The sequence below is a fragment of the Fukomys damarensis genome, unplaced genomic scaffold, assembly GCF_012274545.1.
Source record: "Fukomys damarensis isolate Sample0158 unplaced genomic scaffold, DMR_v1.0_HiC HiC_scaffold_27, whole genome shotgun sequence".
NCBI classification, from domain to species: Eukaryota; Metazoa; Chordata; class Mammalia; order Rodentia; family Bathyergidae; genus Fukomys; species Fukomys damarensis.
The window spans coordinates 20,101,108-20,125,621 of NW_022900939.1; the positions used below are offsets into that span (position 1 = coordinate 20,101,108).

The 24,514-nt window shown below is 51.0% G+C and overlaps 1 long non-coding RNA gene across 1 annotated transcript; it reads left to right on the forward strand.

The window, feature by feature from the left end:
- Window positions 1-1,072: 1,072 nt before the first annotated feature.
- Window positions 1,073-6,371, forward strand: LOC104870239. Its single transcript, XR_782487.1, has 3 exons — window positions 1,073-1,215; window positions 5,762-6,159; window positions 6,252-6,371. It is a non-coding gene; the product is annotated as an uncharacterized LOC104870239 (long non-coding RNA).
- Window positions 6,372-24,514: the final 18,143 nt, after the last annotated feature.

Consider the following 24,514-nt stretch of genomic DNA (forward strand, 5'->3'; position numbering starts at 1 on the left):
AACAAAACAAAAACCCCTACATCAGCAACTGAAAGGAGGAGAGGTTTATTTTGGCTCATGGTTTCAGAAGGTTCAGTCCATGGTGGGCTGGGTCCGAGGCAGGAACATCATGGCAGAGGGCTGGATACAATAAAGCTGCTCACTTCATGACAGCTGGAAAGCAGAGAGCAGAGGAAGAGACAGCATGAAAGGCATCAAAGGCCAGATATGGCCCCCAAGGTCCTATCACCATGATCCACCCAGACACACCTGGAAATACCCTTTGCCAATCTCCTAGGCATCTCTCAAGCCAGTCAAGTTGAATAGCAAAATGAACCATCATAGCCCCGCTCAGGCCCCAAGAGAAGGAGCCTCTGCCACTGGAGCTGGGCCCACAGCACAGCATCTTGGTTAGTGTTGAGAAAGAGTGCTGACCCCCCCAAGGGTGACCGTGCCTAGAGAGTTTGTCCATCACCCCCATTTGCTGCTGCACGGGCCCCCATTATTCTCTTTCCCCAAGGTCTAGAGAGCACCCAGTGATCCCCAAGATAGAACCCCAGCCGGCAGGGCCACCCTGGAGATGGCCTCTGAGTATGAGCACTGCCAGTCACTTCTTTTTCTTCTTTCTCCTCCTCCTCTTTTGGCTCACCCTGAGAGTGAGGGAAGAGCAGGCCTTGCTGACTGCACACCTGCTGCCCCAAGACAGCCCTAGCTGCACACACCTTTAGGTACAGGACCAGCCAAGGGCCAGGGGTCCTATCTGCCCCACCAGGAAATGGGCTGTGCAGAAGGTGGGAGCTCCAGCCCAGAGTAGTGGGCCTCTCCAGCTGCTCTCCTGAGGTTGGGTGGGTGTCTGGGCACTGCCTGGAGGGACCCTGACAGCCCCACAAGCTGAACAGTGCTCAGCCCAGTCTTGGGACAGTAGTGTCCTGCCTGACCCCTCCTGCTCTAGAGGCAGGAGATGTGGGTTAGGGCAGTGGAGGGGGCCCTCCCAGGCTTAAGTGATGCAAGCAATGTCCCTTGTGTGACAACACAAGTGAAGCCCAGGTCTCCATGAACACAAGTCAGTTTGTGCCCTGTGGGGCCTGGATTGCCACCAACATTATGTAGCGGAGCCTGGGCTGGGTGGGACAGGGGATGGCCCTGGGTTCCCTGGGACTCAGGTCTCCTCTCCACACACTCACATTCCTCATTGTCTTCCTGTGCCCATGGCTGTCCAACATGTGTACCCTCCAGGTAAGGTCCCCATCCTCCAGAAGCAAGACTTTTTGAGGAAAAGGCCTGGCCACAACTCACTCCCTCACTCAGTCCTTCAATCAACAGTTTTTCATGAGCACCCACTAAAAGCCCCATATTTTCTGGGGTCCCAGAGTTGCAGGGTGATTGGGGGCCAAGTCTGTACTCTCAGGGGGCTGTTGGTGAAAGTGAAGATAGAGAGAATAATTCACAGAATTGCACAGTGGACCAGGACAAAGAATCAGAGACCCCTGAAAGTGTCATGTGAGGAAATCATTTGGCCCTCAGATCTTGTAAATCTTTGTCTCTGGTCAAGCACTGGAGCTCAGCCATCTTCTGCAAGAGGTAGGTGTGTTTCTGTCGCTTACAGAACAGGAAAGGAAGGCCCAGAGAGGTTGCTTTGCTTGTCTGAGGCCATGCAGCAAAGGGGAGCAAGAGGTACAGATGGAAACAGGCCCAGCTCTCCGATGCTAACACAAGCTGGAGGGAGAAGGTCTCGAATGCCAGCCCCTCCTCTGCTGCTGGCCCAGAAGCTTCTATGTAGGGAACTAGGAGGGCCTGGGGGCCCCTTTCCCTGCTGTGGCTCTTCCAGGCAAAGCCCTTCCTGTGGAAAGTGCAGGTCACCAGGGACTTGGTTCTTCTGGAGGTGCTATGGGTGTGGGGTAGGAGGGTGGGACAGTGCCACGTCAGTGGCAATGTGTTCTATTACCGTCTTCCAGGGTTATAGCCTCCAGTAGAGCTGCCAGAGACCAAGGGAGGCCAGAGCAGGGACAGGACCTCCCTGGCCACATGCATCGGTGTCCCCTTCCCCCTGGAAGGCGCCAGAGGCTTGGAAGTCAGCTTGGCTGTTGAAGTTCAGGTCTCCCTGGGAGAGGCAGGAAGAAGGTTCAGCTCTTCCGAGTGTCTTTGGGGCAGGACAGAGTATGGACCCTTGGCCCTGCTGCTTCCTGTGAAAATAGGAAGCTTGGGGGCATTGGTAGGTTAGGGGTGTGGGAAGCTGTTCTGAATGAGCCCAAATTTGGGGGGAGGCACCCAGTGAAGTCCTGGAGGCCAAACCACCCAGAAACTCCAGGTTACCACACCGGTCTGGAGGCCCCAGACCCTGGCCCGCCACTGCCCCCAAATCCATCCCCACTCCTGTTCTCACTGCCCAAACCAACAGTCTTGGGAAGGGTGTGGTTAGGGGTTTAGAGTTAGCCGACTTGGGCTCTATTCACTGTGCAACCATCAGTGACTTTCTCAGCTTCCCTAAGCCTCAGTTTCCCCTCCGTACCTGCTTCATGGGGTGGCTAAATGGTGAATGCTGTGTGACTGTCAACCCTTGGCCCACTGAAGGCACTGCCCCACCCCAGTACCTGGTACTTAGAGTTAGTTAGTCCTTGGAAGTGGCTGTAAATACTTTTGCAGGGCCTGGTGTCCGGGCTTGAGATTACATCCGGAGCAAAGCAGATTTCCTTACACTGCAACTTTGTAATGAGGAAAGGGGTGTTGGGCGCTGCACCCTAACTCCTGCTGGGACTACTGGGCATTGGAGTAGATAATGCTGGGGGGTTGGGACTCTGGGACCCCAGGCCCACCTTCCTGGACTCTGCCCTTGTCCTCTCCTTTGCTCCCAACCCAGCTTCCTCCCTGGCCTCCAGGCCCCACTTCCGTTCCTTGCAAGGCAAAAAGAGCAACTGCCTCTCGGTGCATTTCTATTTCTGCACCTTCCGCTTCCTGGCCAGTGCCTGGCCACTGTAGAAAGTTCTGGAATCCACAAGGCCATCTGGACCCAGGGCAGGATGTGGGGCCTCAGATTTCCTCCGCCCCAGCAACACCAGAGACCCACAGGGCCAGATCTGCGTGTCAAGGGTGCTATGGCCAGTGAACAGTTGAAGGAAAGAAAGCTCAGCAGCCAGGACCAGCTGTGTCACGGTGTCCCTGCGGCTGCCTGGCATGTAGTGGGCAGGAAGGTAGAGCTGCCTCTTTCAGTTCTTAGCTCAGTACTTCTGTGATGTGTGTTATGCTCCTACCGCATGCCAGGTGCCCTTTAGACTCTGGGGACAGCTAGAGGGGCAAGCACACCTATTATACTTTGTGCAACAGCCCACAGTGGTCACCACAGCTCTTTTAAAGGGGGAAAAGAGTCTTACGTGGTACCCAAATCCACACAACAAAGGGAAAGCCGGGTCCAATACAGCCGGGTCTTTGTAGTTTAGCAAAAGCAGATGAGTATGTGTGAAAGACAGAATCAGAGAGGAGAAAGAGAGAAGCCACAAGGACCAGAGGGGAGACAGGAAGCGCACCAGAGAGAGAGACAAAGACAGAGCTAGAGAGCCAGGGACAGAGAAAAGAGACAGATGGAGGCAGACAGAGACACAGAGAGGGAAATGGAACCTGTAGTCACTGTGGTCTGAAATTGCAGAATGTGTTTTTGAAAAGTTTCGCCTTCCTGCGCTTGGGTGTGCATCCGTTCCAGCACCTCCAGCAGTCTCAGGGCCCAGGTGAGACAGCTCAGGTATGGCCAGGCACGGTGGGCTTGGTCACAGCAGGTGCCATGGAGTCGAGGGTGTGCTGAGAGCAGAACCAAGCTGGGCCCACATCTGTACCCTGGCCACGGAGGAGGAGCCATCGTGGGTCTCCACCCTCACCCCTCCCCAGGTCTCCCTGTGTCATCTGCAGAAAGAGCTGCTGGTCCCCGCTGGCTAAGTGGTCCGTTGGGTTGGGGCCAGACTGGTAGCCCACTCCAGTGGCTAGGGAGGGACTAGCGTCCCTATCTGCCACTACTCCAGAGGACTGGGGGCTGCCTCTTCTCCACCTGCCCACCTGCTCTCCGGGAAGCGACTTCTTGAATCTAAATTGAGTTAGAGCTTTCATGTGTTTAAAAATTAACTGCTTTGTAAAGCAGCTTTATTACACTATGCAAAAATAACAAGAGCTCATTGTAAAAAAAAAAAAAAAACAAAAAAAAAAAAAAAAACAAAAAAAAAAAAAAAAACAAAAAAAAAAAAAAAAACAAAAAAAAAAAAAAAAACAAAAAAAAAAAAAAAAACAAAAAAAAAAAAAAAAACAAAAAAAAAAAAAAAAACAAAAAAAAAAAAAAAAACGTAGAAAGAATACAAATACCTTCAAAACCCACCCCTCAGAGACAGCGCCTGGAACATTCTCCCAGCTCTCTTTCCTCCATTTCTGCCCGGAAGCACACAAAGGCATGCGCAGGCTGTTTTAAAATGGGATCGGTCTAGCTGTGTTTTTCTGCAACCTGTTTGCCCTGCAGATTGGTACATCCAGACATCTGTCAGTGCAAGTGGATTCCATCACCCCAGCTCCCCCATAGGATCCCACAGTTTCAGCTGATGGTTTGAGTGCAGTTTCCAGTTTTCCTTGGGTCACACCTTTAACATCCACACGAGGAGCCCTAGAAGGCAGTCCCAGGGTTAAAGGGGCCCTGGGTTAAAGGATTGACAAGTTAGACATGTGGGTCCCTATGAGAAGTGTCTTGTATTTTTGAGAAAATCCAGAGAGGAGCAAGGAACTTGTTTTTTTTTACTAAAAATATTTTTTTTTCTTTAGCTGATTATAACAGCAATATTTCGATGGAGGAAATCCAGGAAATAGGGAAAATTTAATGAAGAAAACAAAATGGCCTCCTGTGTTCTACCCATAGATAATATATCCATCTAACAATTGATCAGTCCATCTGTTTATCTAATTACCACTTGCTTCATTAAATGTGTACCGTAAGTCTAACAGTACATTGTGAAACAGCGTTTGAAAAATTGATGAAACCAACCTTAGTGCAATTCACGCTTGTGATAAGAAACTTGGGAAATCTGGGGCAAGAGAAAGCTTGCCCGAACCCAATGTCCATTTAATGCTGGCCCAGGACACTACTCTTATGTGTCATGGGTATGCAGACATATTTCATTTTACATAATTACGATCATGTTACTGTTCCAGTTGTCTCTGGCTTTTTCATTTAACAGATCGTGATTGCTTTCCCTGTGGGGTTCAGTAGGAAATGTGATTTTTAGTGGCTGAATAGCATTTTATTGTGCAGATTGCTTATAAATTATTTGATTTTGCTGCTGCAGCCTGTAGGAGTTACAGATAATGCCATGATGTGCACCCCATTTATGGGACTCATTGGGATTAATTCCTGGAAGCTTGATAGGAAGACTAGCTACTTATTGCCAAACTGTCCTCCAGAAAGCTGGTAGCAATTATATTCCCACAGCACTGTAAGGGAATACCACCACCAACATCACAGGTAATGGATTTTCTGCCAATGATGACTGAAAATGCCTTTTTTTGGCTTAGTAGTGAGAATGAACAGCTTATGGAATTATTGGCCATTTGGACTTCTTATGGAAAGCCTGTTTGTCTTTCATCCAGTAATTTAGTGTCTTGTTGATCTTAATAATTTGTAAGGGCTTTTTGTATATAAACAATATACCTGTCTTTTAAAAAAATATGATATTTTCTCAATATATTTGGTAATCAGCTCATTATTTTTTCTTAATACGAAGCCACTTGATGGTCATGCATATCCCTCTTTCCTGTCTAGAGACATCTCACTGGAAGTGGAGGTTTCAGAGTAAAGAAGAACAGGTCAGCTGGGAGAGGCCACCTGGGGGACACAAATGGCCTGTTCGCTGTTTCCACCACAGAGTCTACAATAGAGCCTCAGACAGAGGGGCTTCCCTCTTTCTGTGCAGAGGTGGGGTCCAACTCAGCAGACTGTGGACACCGTGTCCAGAGAGCACAGAGGGCCCTGAGCCACCATGTGGACATAGAAGGCAGCAGGCCCTTGAAGATGTGGTTTCATCTAGACAGTACAACCAGTGGCCTCCATTATGCTCTGGGGGAGATGCTCAAGGAGGGAGGATTTGACTAGGTGACTGGGCATGTGACTGGTCACTGGAGTTTGGGTGGACACGTGGCCTCTTTCATATCTAGAGTCAGGTGAGTCCCAGGGGACAGTTCTTCTAACTATCCTATAGTTCTATATTTCACAGTTGCTCGTTCATTCGTTCATTCATTCATTCATATGCCAGGACTGAAGACTCAGGAATGGATGAACTTGGACATCAGAGAAGAATCAACCAGCAATGGGTGTAGAATGTAAGCCCAGCTCAGGGGAGGGTATCAAAGCCTGCAGGGGGCCAGGTGGGGTAGTGCAAGATGTTTTAGATGTGGGGGAAGAGGGAGGGGAAGGTATGGCTGAGTGGCCGAACCACACATTGTTTGGGAGTCCATGTTCCAGGCCATGTGGGTAGAAGTCCCAGGAATTTATTCTGGAATCACTGATGAGGCTGGGACTACGGTTTAATGGATCCCAGCCGCCTTATTAAACTGTTCCATATCCCTTCAGATTTGCCAAGCTTCTTTTATAACATCTACATGAGTATTTGTATAGCAGGTGTGTTTCGGGACGTTATGCCAGTGTCCATGTGGGACGCTAGATAAAGAACCATAGTGGGGAGGGGGTGGAAGAAAAGAGACAGAGCTGGGCCCTGTGGAAGGCATGAAGATGTGTCTTTAGCCCCTGGAGGTCCCTACCTTGCAGGCAGCCTGTCTGGAAACACACGACTCTTAGCCCTGCTAAGCAGGTCATGTGGCTATAATGGCCAGCTCTTGGGTGTTGGGTGGTTTGCCCTGTATCTAGTCATCCCTGAAAAGAACAAGCATTTTACCTTTGCCCCACTCACATGGCCCTCAAAGTTCCACCAGAGAGCTCACTGCCTGAGGAGGGTGTCTTTGTCCTGGATGAGCCCTACCCATCATACAGGATGGCTAGATTCCGTACAGCTGGAGGACATGCTTGGTGAGAAGGGTCTGGGAGCCTGAAGCAGGGCTGGGTGGCTCTTCCTCAGGAAGAGTCCCTCATCTCCCCCTCATAGGGTGGGCCTCCCAGGATGGCCACCACTCCATCTTGTAAACAGTGTGTGAGGGGACATAGAGTCTTCTGAGGGTTCCCTCAGATAAGGAAGACAGGGATTAAGAGGGGGCAAGTTCACCTCAAGTCACCCAACAAGTCCTAACAGAGATTCCTGGGCCTGGCCATGGCTGACCAGTGTGGGAACAAGCTTCACATGGACCAATGGAACAACCATGTCTTCAGTGATGGCAGTGGGTAAAGTCCAGGTTATTTATCTCTAGAGCAAAGAGATTCACCAGATTTTACTACTAAAATAGCTAAAATCAGGAAGGAGAGTGGGAACAATGCTATGAACCTTACAGAAAAGCAAGAGTTGTAAGATAATAAGTCCTATGAGCAAGTGAACATAAGCAAATTAGATGACATAGAAGGGATGGACAAATTCCCCCAAACACACGTATTACCCAAACCATGACAAGAAGACAGAGAAATTTGATGGGCTATAATTAGTAAGGAGATAAAATCAACAATCAAATATCTCCCAACCAAGAAAATCCCTGGATCCAATGGCTTTATAGGTGAATTCTACCAAACATTTAAAGAATTAACAAATTCTCCTCAGACTTCCAAAGAATTGAAGAGGATAGCATTCTTCTTTATTCATCCTATGAGGCCAGGCAAAGTCAGATAAGGGCATTATAAGAAAAAAAATAGAAACCAATAGCCCTTGTTTATAGATATAAAAACACTCAATAAAATGTAGGCAAATTGAGTCAGGCATGTTTGACAACATCTGTGATTCCAGAACTCTGTGTGGCTGAGGCAGAAGGATCACAAGTTCAAGCCTCTCCTGGGAAACTTAGGGACTTAGTGAGACAGTCTTAAAATAAAAAATAAAGAAAGGGCTATAGTCATAGATCAGTGTGAAGATCTTTGGCTCAATCACCCATACCACAAAAAAAAAAGTAGCAAATTGAATCCAATAGCATTTAAAAGTCTTATTTACCATGGCTAAGTGGGATTTGTAGCAGGTGCTTCAACACATGAAAGTCAACCAATGTAATACATCATAGAAATGGAATGAACAGCAGAGGTCCCACATGATTATCTCAGTAGGAATAGAGAGGAAATTACTCAACATGACAAAGGATATTTACAGAAAATCGATAACTATCATTATACTTCATGGTACAAGACTGAAAGCTTTCCCACAAAGGTTAAGAAAAAGACAAGGATCTCCACTCTCACCAGTTCTATTCAATGTTGTACTAGAAGTCCTAGCCAGAGTTATACAGCAAGAAAAAATGAAAAGCATCCAAATTGGAAATGCAGAGGTGAAACTATCTCTCCTCACAAATGGCATGATTCTGTATACAGAAAATTCTGAAGAATCCATAAGAAAAATACTAGAGCTAATGAATGAATCCAGCAAAGCTATATGATGCAACATCAGCATACAAACATCATTGTGTTTCTGGGTGTAACCCAGTAGTAGTAGTATACTAGATGCCCCATGGAAAAGAAAAAAAAGACGTGTTTCTAAACACTAGCAATGAATAACCTGAAAAGAAAACTAAGAAAGCAATTTTATTTATAATAGCATCTAAAATAATTAAATACATAGGAATAAATCTAACCAAAAATGAAATACTACAAAACACTAACACTACAAAATACTACAAAACACCACTGGGGGAAAAAAAAGAAATCTAAATAAATAGAAAGATATCCCATATTCATGGATAGGAAAATTTGACATCATTAAGATGTTAATATTAACCACAATGACCCTAAGATACCACATAATTTCTATTAAAATTCCAGGAGTTCTTTTCACAGAAATGGAAATCCTTAAACTCATGTAAGTTTTAAGGGCCCCAAAGAACTAAAAGAATATGAAAAATAATAAAGTTGAATAACTCACATTTTCCAATGTCAAAACAGAATGTCACTGAGGTAAGAACAGATATACAGACCAATGGAATAAAACAGAGAGATTAGAAATAAACCCTCAATATATAGTTGATTGATTTTGACAATAGCGTCAAGGCTCCTCAGTGATGAAAAGACAATCATTTTCAACAAACAGCACCAGAAAAACTTGATACCCACATGCAAAAGACCTTTACCTCACACCATATACAAAAGTTAAAGTGAATCAAAGGTCTAGTGAAATCTTTATGATAATAGATTTTACAACAATTCCATAGCTATAACATCAAAAGCACAGATGACAAAAGAAAAGAAATGAATTGGTCTTCAAAAAAATAAGATTTGTTTCCAGTCAAAGAGCATAATTAAGAAAGTGAAAAGACAACCTAAGAATGGGAGAAAATATCTGAAAATCATATATCTGACAAGGAGTGAAAATCCAAATATATCAAAGACTCTTGCAAATTAATAACAAAAACAAACAATACAACTTTAAATGGGCTAAGAATATGAATAGATATTTCTTTAAAGGAGATATGCAAATGATCAAAATGCACTCAGAAAGATACACGTCAGCATTAGTTATCAGAGAAATGCAAATCAAAATCACAATGAGACACTATCTCATATTTACTTGGATGGCTACTACTTAAACAAAAAAGCAGCGCAAAAAGGAAAAAAACCAAATATTGGTGAAGATATGGAGAAACTGGAACTCTGCATTGCTCATGGGAATATAAAACATGGCCATACAATGGCATATTTATTTGGCTGTGAAAAGGAATGAAACTCAGATACATGCTACAACATGGGTGGACTGTGGACACACTGTACTTAGTGAAAAAAATCACATGCACTTATGTGATGTCCTTAGGACAGATAGACCTTTCTTCTTTCTAAGTTGATTCTCTCCAGTATTTTGTCACAGTGAAAGAAAGTTTACAAACACAGTCCAGAGGCATTGACTCAGTGTGAGAAGACTGAACTCAGCTCCCAGCTTCTGCAGGCTACCAGCTTCATAGGCTACACCTGCCTCTTCTGGGCCCACCTCCTCCATCCCAGATGAGGTGCTAGACCCCCCTACCTGCTAACCTCTCAGGTCAAAGGAGGGTCACACAGCTTTGCCAACTGCAAAAGACCACCAAGCACAGAGTATTGTCATCCCTCCTTGGAAAGCTCTAGGTGGGCTGGAGTCAGTATGGAAGCCATGGTTCCTGTGGGTCCTGTAGCTACCTGGCTGTGGCGTGGCTATGGCTGAGGCCATAGTGGAATCCACTCACTCCTTGTCCCTGTCACTCCAGTGTCTCTCCCATGGTGACTGAATTTCTGGGTCCTGGTCTCTGAGTTTTCAGTGTCATCTCTAGCTCTCTCTTGCTCTCAGTCTTTCTCGGAATCTCTTGTCTAACTTGGAAAAGCTGAGTTGCCTGATAACTGCTGAGATGACCCCTGCTAGATGGAAGTCCAGAGGAGACATGAGGCGCCCCACACAGAGCTCACCCTGACTTCTTCTACCAGCATTTGCTTAGAGGCATTTCTCATAGACCCCTCTGCTGGCTGGGAACACCCACAGCTTCCTGATTGGAACCCCCAGGAAAGTGGGCTGCAAGCCCAGGAGAGAGGCAGCATGGGTCACAGTATGCCATCCCTGCCACCACTCAGGGGCCATGTTCCACAGGTTCCAAGCACTGTGCCAGGCCCAGACAAGACAGCATTTCATGTCCTGCTGAAATTCAGCTTGAGAAGGACCTTACTCAGGACAACTTTCCACCGGGACTGTGTCAAGCACATTCTCATGTAACCCTGGGCAATCTCTGAGGCGACCCCCAAGGGAATAGCTGTTTTTGTCCTCAGTTTACAAGCAAGGAAAGCAAGGCGCAGGGACTCTGCTGGCTCATGGTGGAGCCTGCCCCAAGCTAGAGTAAATGGTGCCCAAGTCTCTGGACCCTTGTGCTATCCTGTCTTGCTGGGAGAAGACACAGAGGCAGCCCCTAGGGAGGGCACCTGGCCCAACCTGGGATCCAGAGCTGGCTGGCTTCCCAGAGGAGCTGTTTCAGCTACAGCCTGGAGGATTTCAAGGTGCATTCGGGATAAGGGATAGTCAGGCAGGGGAACCAGGTACCTGGCAAGGGCTACCTCACATGCAGAGGCTGGAAGTGAAAAGGCTTTCAGCCCCTGGGAGAAGTGGGAAGCAGCTCTATGGGGCTTCAGTGTTCAATAAGTGGGGAGCTGAGGTGGGGAAAACAGAGGTGGCCACGTTGGGGAAGACTGCTGCATTTCTGGTCCTTTTCTTGCTGCTTGGGGTGAGCTACTAATCATGCCCTGGGGGCCTAGAATGTTCTTAGGTTTTTCAGTGAATGAAAATAGGGCAAATTCCTCTTATATTCCCTAGATCAGCAGCGACAAACCTATGACACACGTGCCACAGCAGGCACACGGAGTCCTCTCTGTCGGCACACAAGCCAAGGTGCCCTAGCAGCTGAGAATTGGATAACAGTTATTTTTTCTAAATTGAAATGCCGGTATTTAGGTTTAATTGTAGTGTTGGCACTTCACAATAAATAAGTGGGTATGGGATTGCAGTTTTGTACTCGGTCTCTAAAAGTTTCGCCTGGATAAACTTGTCCCTTCTTTCTGTTATCCCTCCTCTGCCTCAGGGAGTCTAGAAGGTGCAGGTCTCCTGAGCTGCCAATGACCCACTCCTTCACTTCCCACCCTCAATCATCTATTTCCAACCATCCACTCATCCATCCATCCATCCATCCATCCACCCATCCATCCCCTTACCCTACCATCCATGCATCCATCCATCCACCCATCCATCCCCTTACCCTACCATCCATCCATCCATCCATCCATCCATCCATCCCCTTACCCTACCATCCATCCATGCATCCATCCATCCACCCATCCATCCACTCACCCTACCATCCATCCATCCATCCATCCATCCATCCATCCCCTTACCTTACCATCCACCCATCCATCCACCCATCCATCCATCCATCCATCCATCCACTCACCCTACCATCCATCCATCCATCCATCCACCCATCCATCCACTCACCCTACCATCCATCCATCCATCCATCCATCCACCCATCCATCCACTCACCCTACATCCATCCATCCATCCACCCATCCATCCACCCATCCATCCCCTTACCCTACCATCCATCCATCCATCCATCCATCCATCCACCCATCCATCCCCTTACCCTACCATCCACCTATCCATCCATCCATCCCCTTACCCTACCATCCATCCATCCATGCATCCACCCATCCATCCCCTTACCCTACCATCCATCCATCCATCCACCCATCCATCCACTCACCCTATCATCCATCCATCCATCCATCCATGCATCCACCCATCCATCCCCTTACCCTACCATCCTTCCACTCATCCATCCATCCTTTCATCTCTACCCCACCCATTTACCCATGTAGTCACTCACCTACAACACCCACCTGCCCACTCACTCACCCATCCATTCCCCCTCATCCACTCACCCATCTACCTATCTGTGCGTTAGTCTGTTGTGCATTCCTATTAAAAATATCTAACTGTATCAGGCTAGCTTTGTAAAGAGCAGAGGCTTATTAGTTCAAGCGCATGACCCCAGCATTGGCTGAGCTTCTCACAGTGTCACACAGCAGGTACATGTGCCAAAGAGAGAGATCACATCCTGAAACAAGAAGCCAGAAAGCAATTCAGGGCCCAGGCTCACTGGTACGATTTGCCTTCAACAAAGCCCAGAGGTCCCAGGAAAGCTATCTTAATCCCTTCAGAGGACAGCTCCCTCAGTCCTCCCTAAGGACTTCTCACTAGACCCCAACTCTTAAGGTCTCACCTCCTCCCACATTACCACACTGTGGACAGAGCCTCCAGCATATGAACCCTTGGGGGACAAACTACATCCAGTCTGTAGCAGCCTAGGATGACTGACTCGAGTCTGCCTGGTCCCAGGTGCCCACACATTTAAGCGAGTATTACAGCATGGGCGTCCGGCGAAGCTGGTCACAGGCCTGAGCAGAATGGGGCTGCAGTGTCCTGCACAGAGACGAGTGCACACGTGTGCTCCCAGACACACATGGAGAGAGCTGTGCACGGCAGGTGCGGGGTGTGTGGGCTCAGGCCCATGCCGAGCTGGTGTAGGGGCGCTCACCCCGTGACCAGACCCACACTAAGCACATGCAGGTGAGCAAGCAGGCAGACACGTTCACGAGTCCCGCAGGTCCCACTGGCCAACACGCCCAGCGCCACAGGCAGATCACAGGCTCACCAACACGCCTACACTCACACACACACTTTCAGACACCCACATGCAGCTACATCGCCCCAAAGCCGCCTATCACGGAGGGATTTTCCACATTTCTCGCTGCTAACCAGTCGCCAGTTGAGACTTGCTTAATTGCCGCTGAAGAGCCACTAGCACAGCCGCCTCCTGCCAGCATGCAGGTGGTGCCCTTGGACCCCAGCTGCCTGGAAACCAAACCCAGGCCTGGCCCCAGGAATGCCAGGCAGAGGAGGGAGAGGGGGAGATGCCTGTACCCTGTAATTTAACCATCTCAGCGCTGCCCGTGCCATGCTCTATGCAGGGTGTACGGAGCAGGCGGCGTGGCTGATGGGCATGGTGGGCAGTGCCTAGGGCCCTGCGCTGCCCTGGCCCCATAGCCCACTTCCTGCTCTTTGTGTCCCAGCACTGCAGGGCACAGTCGCACGCCTCCCACTCCTATCTCCACCCTCACTGCTGCACTCTGTCCTGCTCTGTAGGGGGGCTCTGCAGGCCCCTGTCAGCCCAGACCCACTGCCGGCACTGCAGACACTGTGTGGTCCCTGACCTATCTCGGCCCTCAGGGGGTCACCAGCTGTCTGTCCGCTGCCTCCAGTGCTCCTGCCCTTCCTAAGGTCTCTGCTGACACCGGCACTGGGACACCAGCATGTTCTCGCAAGCCACGCCCAGCACTGGGGATGGTGGTTGGGGCCAAGCAGACCTAACTGGCATTCTGAGTGCTGGTCTTGCAGGGTTGCTGAGGCAGCCACTTCGTAGTGACTAGGGAGTGTGGGGCTTTATGAACATCCCAGCCCCAGATGGCAGATCATGCTGTGATTAGCTGTCACTGCCCATGTTAAGGCATGCAAGGGCTTCCCGTCATCTAAATGTAGGACGTATCATCCTTAGACCCCTGCATGGCTACACTCATCTTCCCACTGACACAGGCCCTTCTGGCAGCTTCTTGAATGAACTACCCCAGGGCCTTTGCATACGCTGTTCCTATTAATTCCCTTCTCCTCATCCTCTAGAATTTGACTCCAGAGTCATGACCTTGGGCAAAGTCTTCCCCCATACCCCTCCCAGACATGTCTACCCACTCTGTCCTTTCATAACATTGCACACCTCTCTCCCAGACAGGACTTAGCATATCACCACTTTATACTTATTTACATTCTTTATTTAACATTCGATGAGTGCCTTTCTCCTGCACTTGAGTTATATTCCACATAGTAAGGACTTCTCTGCCTTCAGTCACCAGTGTATTATTCCCAGAGTCCAGCACATAGAAGGTGCTCAATTAATAGCTGCAGTACAGATGAAGGAAGGAGAAGGGCTCAGGCTCCAGCTAGAGATGGCGGGAGCCACACTTTGTGGCTTACAAGGGGTGATTAAAAACGTGGGGAGTATTTAAATTGAAAAAAAGTTTTACAATAACAGACACGTTACTTCCCCGCTTCACTTCCAACACACCCCATCCTTCGGGCCACTTTTGAAGCAAGGCTGGTCTTCTTTGCCGAGTGTCTGTAGCTGCCTTGTTATGACCGCCTCGGTGTCCTGAAGCAATTACACATGTTTACCTTTCACGGTCATTTCGACTTTGCCGAAGAGCCAGAAGTCACTCAGGGCCGGATCGGATCGGCGGATGAGGCGGATGAGGACGCACCGCGAGGCTTTTGCGAGCCTGCTTTCCATTGATGGCGTCGGCAGAAGCGGCCCCCAAATATCTGATCGCGTCTCACAAAGACACAAAAGGAGGACTTCAGAGCCGCTTCGGGAAGCGGCAAGATTGATGGGATGAGGGTGTCTGAATCGAAGGGGACTATTTAGAGGGAGATTAATAGTTGTGTGTCTTTTATTATGCTATTAAAATTTAAGCCCGCATTGTATTTCTCAGTCACGCCACACATGCTGCGTGCATAGTGCCTTGCACTGTGTTTCATTCTGTCAGAGTGTTTGGTGGCAGAAGGGCCACGTGGTGCAGACAGGGCCCAAGGTGCCGTCCGACCCCTTTCGCAGCATCCAGCGCCCACCCCCGAGCCCTATTGCCTCACAGAGGTCTCTGCTGTTGCTGTCCCCACGGCCGTGGCCTGCGGGCCTTGGCTCCCTCCTCTCTCCACCTCCGCCCTGACCCTGAAGCTGCAGACCTCCTGAGCCTTGGTCCTGGGGCGCCTCCCCTCCCTGTGGTTCCCGCCATCAGCCTGTGCTGGCTCCTGCCTCTGGGAATGAGTCCTGTCTCTTCCTGGGTGCCCCGCAGGAAGCTCGGGCCAACCTGGGTGCAAGCCCTGGTGCTGCTCAGTAGCAGCCTGGTGGGGGCCACACGAGATCACTGAGCCGTGACACAGAGCCACAGAGCTGGGCAACTGTAGCAGCAGATGGCCACTGTCCAGCGTGCTGGGGCTGCAAGTCCCAGATCCAGGTGTCGCAGGCCGGCTCCTCCTCAGTCTCTGCTTGGTTGTCTCTCCAGACGGTGTCTCCTCCCTGTGTCCTCACATGGTCCTCCATGTGAGCCTGTGTCCTGCTCAGCTGTTATAAGGACAGGGTCACGTGACTTGGGCCCCCCAGGTGACTTCATTTTACCTTAATCCCCTCCCCAGGGGCCGATCTCCAGAGGCTGAGGGAATAACAGGTTGGCACAACTGGGTGCTTTACTGGCGCTTGTTGGAAATTCACTCCAATGCACTTGTGGGCCACTGTGGGTCCGGGTGTCACCTCTGTCTCATTCCAGCAACTTCTCCGACCACGGCTTCTCCATCCAGCCCCAGTCTGCCCAGGCTCACTGGTGGCCCGAATGGTGTTTGATCTCCAACTCAGACCAGGAGCCAGAGAGGCAAGGATGGCGCCACGCCCGTCTGTGTGTCACTGAGCGGAGACAGCTCAGGCTGCCCCTGGCAACACCCTAAACCCACCAGCCGGTCCCCACATAGCACTGTAACCTCTGTTCCCCTGCACTGTTCTGCCTCTGTCCCCATGGCTGAGGTTCGGGAGGGGCTGCTGGTGGAGGATTCAGTGCTGCTCCTGTTCAGGGACCCCTGCTCCACGGAGGCCCCCAAAACTTTATCTGATGCCAGCAGCAGCTCAAGGACCCCATCTGGGGACCTGGGACTCCCCAGCGATGGAGCAGACAGAGGGGCAGAGGCCATAGGTGCCCTGCAGCGGAGGGCCTGCCTCTCCCTTCTGGCGACTCCTGACTCAGATCAGAGGCCCCGCCAGAGGCTCGCCAGCTTCCTCTGCACATGCAGACGTGGGTGCATGGAACTGCCAAGCCCCAAAGCGGCCATCTCATGTCTTGCCAGCTGCTGGGCCTACAGATGCCTGGTGACGTCAGAGGGCCTCCCCGCCCTGACCTTGCAGCCAGCTGGGACCCGAAGCTGGGACCCCACTGTGCCCTTGACCAGCCGCCTCCCTGCATGAGTGCAGCATCTGCACCCCTGGGGTGACCCCTGGAGATGGATCCCCTTGGAAGGAGATGTGGAGCTGGGTCCCAGCAGCACAGGGGACTTGGGAACCTGGCTGAGCTCAGAGACGGAGTGAGGCCCAACCACCAGAACATGAAAAGGAGGGAAGGTGAGAGAACCAGTACGGGTGATGACAGAGCAAGGGCTGGGGGCTCACAGGGCAAGCGGTGTGTGTCACCCTGGGGCCGGGACTGCTCCTGCCTCACCACACCTGCTGTGGGAAGAGAAGCCCAGAGAGGGAGAGTAACTCGCCCAGGTCACACAGCGCGTGCTGGGGCCCGGCACTCATTTTCTTCTCCCTCACACTGAAAGTGTGCCGCCCACCTTCTGTCTCATCTTCCCACCAGGATTAGCTGACTTTCCCTTAAGTTCAATCACTGCTTACACAGCAAAATGCCCAGATCCAGATCCCAAGTGACACTTTGTACCTATGTCACCTCCACCCGTCACTTGATCATCCCCTCATGTCCTTCCCAGGCAATATGTGGCCACTGTAGAGTCATACTGCCTGTTCCCAAGCTTTGTATGAATGGGACCACGTGGTGCATTCTCTCTGCTTCTGGCTTTTTTCCCACCACATGACTTTTTGAACCTCCTCATAGATACACATACCTATGGCTATTTCTGCCATTCCTCTTCCTTGCTGAGTAATATTTCACGATATGGATCCATTGTGCGCTTGGGGATGGACCTGAGGTGCATGCAGTCTAGGGCCATTATGAATGTGGCCACTTGGAGCTTATGTGGGTGGAGGTAGCTCTGCGGGGAGGTCTGGCCTTCATTTCTCTGAGTCGTTGCCCCAGAGAGGTTTGCTGGTCACAGGAGAAACCAAGGCTTAGCCTCATAGGACACTGTGATTTAAATGCCTATAAAACTATTAAGTGAAATAGCTGGAGATTTAGCTCAGCAGTGCCACACCTGCCTGGCAGACACAAGGTCCTGAGTTCAATTCCTGGCACACACACACACACACACACAAATTATTCAGTGAAATAAATCAGACACGCAAGTTTAAATATCACATGGCTTCTCTTATATGAGAAACTCAAGGTGTAAATAATTTAAAGAGCAAAATAAAAGACAGATAATAGGAAACAGGACCCTAGATCTTATGCAAATGAGAAGGGGCCCAAGAGGTGAATGGAAGGGGAGGCAGGGGAGGGGAAGGAGAAGTAAAGAATGAAGATGTTTTCCATGTACCAATTCCCCACGCAGAATGTAACACTATGTTCCGCAAACATGTGCGCACAAACATTTAAAAAATTTTAAAAGATAATGGTAGGTTTTATAGGATTAGAATAACCATGCTAGATATTTCGAATATAAAAAACAGTAAATTACTATGGTAAATTGAGAAGGTTTACGGAGGCAGCAAGACGAGTAGCAGGAACTCTGGGAGCCTGCCTGGCCCTGGGATTGCTGGGAGCAAAATCCCAGAGCTATTCCACTGCGAGTGTTCCCATAGATCCAGCGGCACAGACACACAGTCAGAGCCTTTGGGACCTGCTGCTCCCGGAAGCCCTGAGCCTGGAGGAGCCCCAGTTCGTAGACACTCGGCTTGGTCACTGCCTCTCTGCTGAGGGGTCATGGACGTAGGCCGTGGTCTAGGCCATGGGACTAAATGCGACATGCCAGGGAGCCCCACTCATGCTGGGACTCCTCTCCTGTGGCCCAGGAGGTCAAAGCCTCTCTACCCAAAGTTTCTCTACCCTGGCCTCAGGCTCCTGCTCATCTGTCCCAGTGTTTCCCACCTTCTGGGCCAGGCCAGTCATTTCCCAGGCTCCACTGGGGCCTGGTGTGTGAGTCTGTGGTGGGGGGGGTTGTATGAGTGTAAGCACACACTCACTGAAGACTGCTCTCCCGAACCCCTAGCAAGAGTCATGCTGTCACCCTAGTCAGGTACCTGCCAGCCTCCCCACCAGCTGATGGCCTGTTCTACCCACCCTGGGGCTTCCACGTTCCTCTGGGCACCGCGGCTCTGCAGTATTTTAAAAAGCAGTGTAAAGTCAGACACTGTGTAAATGGCATAATCCCAGCACTGGAAGGCTGAGGCAGGAGGATTGCAACTTGGGGCCCAACCTGGGCATCTTAGCAGCTTAGCAAGACCCTATCTCAACAAAACAAAACAAATCTTTTAAAGGGCTGGGGATGTAGCTCAGTGCAGAGGCGCTGGGTTCAATTCTCAGTAGCACAAGAGAAAAAAAAACAGAAAAGCAGTATGACTAAGAACCAGGACTGTGCTCTCAAAGGCCACTCCTCAAAAGACGATGATTTCACTCAATGCCCCTTCCAAAGACAGTGGCTCCATTGCTGCAGATTAATACACCGGGCTGTAGCAGAAATGCTTTGTGTGGCCCCGACCTCAGCTGCTGAGCTGGGACCTTGGCCCCCCAACAATGCCCAGCCAGCCTGGGTGGCACTGTGCGATCCCACTTGAAAAGGCCTTTCCCCGGGGCTGCCTTTTAAGAGGGGACAATTGGCAGGAGGCCTGGCGCTTATTCATGCAGAACAGCAAGGAAAAGCGCTTGCGGCCAGTGTCAGGGTGGGCACTGCCCAGAGCAAGAGGCCCTGGCGGGGGTGTGTGTGGGTAGCCTGTTGCTAAGAGACAGCCCACCCGGCATCTCTCTGAAGCCCCTGGAGGCTCCCTCCAGCCCTGTCCTATTCCTCTTTGGTCCCTGGGTGTTTGTCCAACACCTAGTGTGTCCAAGGTGTGCTGGGAGACATAAGCAGCTGTGCACTCTCTCTGTGCCTCAGGTACCAGGCAACGCGGGATATTCCCAGCATCCCTTGCTGCTTCCAGATGGGTCCCAAAGGCATCTTGCCCTCTACTTCCCCTATGCCCAGCCTTCCCCAGCCACTAGCAGGTTTCCCCCAATCTGAGAAATCCCGAGCAATCTCCTGAATGCAACACACAGTCCCTATTTGTCTCCATCACGTGCTCCCCCTTCCCCTCCTGTCTTCCTTTGATCTTTGCTCCCCGTTCCTGCCACCCCCACACAGAAGGAGGTGAGGGGCAGGAAGGGAGGTACAAACCCCTGGGTCATGCCCAGACCAGTCTCTGGGCGAGACCTGGTGTTTGAAGTAGACAGTGCTGTTTCTCTGCCCACGCGCAGCTGCAGCCCAGCGTTGTGGACGCCTGGCTCCCCCACCTCCCCCGAGGACACAACAAACCCACATTCCATTCTCTTGGGGATTCCCAAGACCCTTGGGCCTAGCAGGCCAGAATGTACCTTGGCATGCCTGAGAAGGGGCCGCCACCTTCTCTCTGTTCCCAGCCTGAGTTCTGGGTGGTTTGCCAGCCTTCTGCAAATGCCACTTTCCACCATCCTTGTCCCTCCTCTTCTACTTCCGGCTTCTCACCACCTGCTCTGTGTTCTGTGGTCCCTTCCCCTGCACACCAGCCTCACAGTCTAGGTCACCAACTGTCGTGGTCCTGTGGGCGTGGGGGAGGTAAGGATGTTCAATCACTTCCCAGCCACCCCAGACTGCAGATAGCTCAGTGTGGATGGCCATGCCGCCTGTCCCATCCCAGCCTCCTATACAGAAGGGTGGAGGTGGAGAACAGGCCTTATAGGCCTTGGAGCCATGAGACTGAGAGGCCGAGCCAGCTTGGCCGTTACTCTCGGTATAGCTCTGGACAAATACTTCCCCCCAGCCTCAGTTTCCCCTTCAGGAAAGTGCTTTGCCACATCTGTTGTCCCGGAGCTCATTAGCTGGTGAGAGGGTAGCCGCATCCCTTGCTGCTTTCTTTCCCAGCAGACTTTGCGAAGGAGGTAAAAGAGCAGTGACTCATTCAATTCAATTGAATTCATAGCACCTGGAGGCAGCAGGTATGAGGTGGGCTTGTATCAGCCTCCAGGAGTTGTTTATTAGGTGCTTGGGAAGTTTGCATGTGGCTATTAGCCATGGCCATTATTAAAAAGTAAATCCTACAAACTTACAACTACATAAATTCAACTAAACTAAATGTCGTAAGTGCTCAAAACCCGTCCCTTCCTGGTTGCTTGCCGTGTTTTACTATTATCTGTGCTCTGAGGTCGTCTACATGGTGGAAATACATCCGGTGGGGTGAAATTGCTCTGTGACTTCCCAGCTCTTCCGCGGCTTTTGTGGCTTGTGATTGGCCATCAAGGGAGTATTTGCACCATGGAAATGGGCAAACATTGATTGATTGCTTTGTTGACTGTCTAGACCCAGGAAAGTGCTGGGAAAAATGTTAGTAATGCAGATTAGCTCGAAAGTATGTCATTCTGTAGCTGTTACACTGTGAACAGCATAGAAGATTGAGAACAATTTCTTCCAGTATTTAACAGTTGTTACTCAATTCAGCACAGAAGTTATCTCCCACTATTGGCCAATGAGTCAAGTTCTGATGTGATGTCTCCCCGAGTTTATATTTAGGTGTTACTCCTAGTCGGCAAATGAAAATGTCAATCAGCGGAATTGCACTTGTCTGTAAATCACATCGGTAAGTTGGCTGTGGATACAGAGTCAGGCAAAATCACAAAAACAGTCAGAGAGAAGCAGTGGGCTGTGGAATTTACACAGAGTTCGGTGTGTTCCGCTGTTATTTGGGCCTTGGGCCTGGGCTTCAGGGAGGGCTTCCCGGCATAACAGGGTGTGAACCCAAATGGGGAACCAGGGAGAAGCCTAACTCGTGCTTCAGAAAGCGATCAGACCCTGGGTGCACAGCTCAGCGACCTCAAGCCAGCCAGCTACCTGCTCACGACCAGCACCCAGGCCAAAAACTAAGCACCCCAAAGCCCTGACACCTCCAGCCCTTCCCGCAAGCCTCTCCCAGTGGAAAATGTCCTTCTCACACCTCATGGATGGGCTTCCCTGGTTTACCTTATGACGAGCCTTCCTGTGTGTCTGGCTTCTTCCACGTACGCCCACGTAGGAAAGACTCAGCCCTATTGCGGTGTGCAGGGTTGATGGTTCCTTCCCACTGCACAGTGTTTAGCTGCGCAAACTTGCTATGGCTTGTGACCACTTTACCGTCATGGACGCTTGGGGTGTTTCTGGTTTGGGTGGGTGTTCATGGATACACACACATAAAGCTGAGGGGCAGGTTACGTGTGCAGGAGTAGGGCTGCTGAGTCCAGGGAGCTGGATCCTCCATTCAGCTTTAGTGGATTCTACAAACTGTGTCCCAGATTTTGGACCAATGCACAGTCCACCAGCACTGCACAGATGTGACAGAAGCCCCATGTCACCCCGGCCCTAGCTGCTGTCTGCCTTCTTTTGCTTTATTTAGGTATTCTGGTGAGCACATATGGTGTCTTGTGGTTTTAATTTGGATTTCCCTGGTGGCCAATAAAATCAAGCACGTTTTCACATGCTCGGTGGCCATCTGGAGATCTTGTTTAAAGTGACTGTACGAGCCTGTTGCCCATTTCTCCACCCGCGTGGCTGATGGAAAGGAGGCCTTTAGAGATTCGTGGTGTGGATAAGTCCTACCCATCTGATATATCCAGAGTACCCGTTGGGCACCTGTGTCGCGTGTCGCTCTTCCCGTCCTGTGAGTTGCATTCTGCACGTCCACATGAGCGTCATCACAAAGGTTTCCTTTTGGGGGTTGGCACCTCTCATGTCCTCTTGAAGAGACCACTGCCCGTGGTCTTTCGGTTTTCTCATGTGGGTTCGTGGTCTACCAGCAGTTGCCCTTCCTGAGTGCCACCAGGTGAGTTCAAGAGATGCCCTTCTCTCAGGATAACACCGTGGCCTCAGACCCACTCACTGAAGAAGTCGTGCCCTGGCACCTTGGTCATTGCTCGTGGCCTTGTGTCAATGGCTTTCTGTGTCCTTGGCCCATGTGGTCCTGGGCCAGTGCCGTCAGGTGTGAAATGCCTTTGCCTGGGTGTCTAGATCAGCCACTGTCCCCAAGACAGCCTGGCCGCTCTTGGCCCTTGGCAGTTTCCCGGGGATTTTGGAATCCATTTCTCAGTGTCCAGCAAGAGAGGCCTTGCCAGGAAAGTACAGAACTGATGTGAAGCACGTTCCAGGAAGAGGATCAGACTCGGGTGCGCAGCTCAGCGACTTTTCCATGCATTTAGCCCCTTCTGCGTTCTGTGCACCGGGGCTCCATGCCCACGTATGTTCACATAGGCTGAAGCCCTGGAGGGAAGACCTCAGTCTAGCTGCGTGTCACTGACGAGGGACTTGGCTCTGGAGTGGAGTCACCGCCCCAAGAGCACAGCGTGCAAATGCAGAGTGAATGTACACCCCTCCATTCAATCATTCTCTCATTCATCATTCCACAAATATCACCGAGCACCTCCTCTGCACCAGGCGCCATGCTAAGTACTGGGACTGCAGCTGCCACTGCACTGTCCCTAGCCCCCTACATGTGCCCAGCCTGCCACAGGACTGACAGAAGTTTCTGAGATGGAGAAGAGGAGGACACCTTAAACTGCAAGAAGAGCGTGTGCAAAGATCCTGGGGCACAAGAGAATCTGGTGCATTTGGGATCCATGAGAGTTCTTGTGACCCAAGCAGAGGGAGGGGGGCCTGATGTCGGGTAAGGAGCTGTGCTCTTCCCAGTCATGTCAGGGATGGGTGAAGGCCACAGGGAAGAATATGAGACTGGAAGGAAGGGAAAAAGAGAAGGGTTCAGAGAGGGGCCACTCCTGTCCTGTTGAGTGATGGAGGGAGGGGGACTGGAGAGAGATCACTGGGCTGTAGCAGGCACAGGGTGGAACAAGGGTCAGACTGGGAAGCAAGGAGTGGTGTTTGGGGAGCAGAAGAGGGGGGGGGACGAGCAGTAGACCATGGGCTCCAGGCGTGGAGGCTGCGCGTGGAGCTGGTGGGCAGAGGAGGCAGCTGCTTGGTCAGAGCCCAGGGCCATGAAGCAAGCCCAGCCAGTGGGGGCCTCTGCCCCAGTTGGGGTGGGCTGGACGCTCCCAACCCCGGCTCCTCTGTCTGATATGCTGGGGGGTCCGTGGAGCTCCCCCATACAGCGGGTGCTCCATGAATTGCGAGTGCATGAATGAGACCTTCCGTTCTCAAGCACCGAGCCTTGCTCACTTCCGAAACACTTTCTATTATTTCATGTGACCCAGATCCCCGCCACACGGCCAGGACCCTCCATGTGGCCAGGTCCTCCATTGTCCACGAAGTCCCCCATGTCTGTGGCAAACAGAAAACTCTCCAAAAGGGGTTATTCTCACTGTGTAGCGGCACCAAGCCAGCACCTGGGCATGCCGGGGCCCTCTCCTCAGGCCGTGACGGACTAGGTAGAGGCTGGCTCTGGGGTTTTCCCCCATGCTCCTTCATGGCCGTGGGCACAGTGGCTGGAGTGGACACAGCTACTGTTCTGGCAATCAGCTTCCCAGCTCCTGGTCAGGCCAGGTGTGCGCCACAGGCAAGTTGGAGGCCCAGCACGGTTCATGCCGGGTCACCGTGGTCCTGACATTCCCCCTCATTTGGAAGCATGGCACCACCTTTTCACCGCACTGGGTCCTGCCCGTGACCTGGCAGTGTTGCCAGCTACCTCCTCCTGCCAGGGCGCCGGGCTGCTCCGCCCCTGACAGCTCTCATCCCTTCTGTAGCACAATCGCTCCAATACATGCCAGGAAGCACACAAATCAAGGACAGGAAGAGAGGGAGCAGTCAGACCTTTCCTGGTGAAAACAGAGGCCTGTTTTAGCACCGACGTCAAGGCCCTGCATGCCACTGCCAGTACAGAGGAAAGTGTAAGCCATCGGGTCTCAGTGAGGGCCTCTGAAATTGTCCCTGCCTGAACCCACTACGCAGGTCCCTGCGTGGGGCCT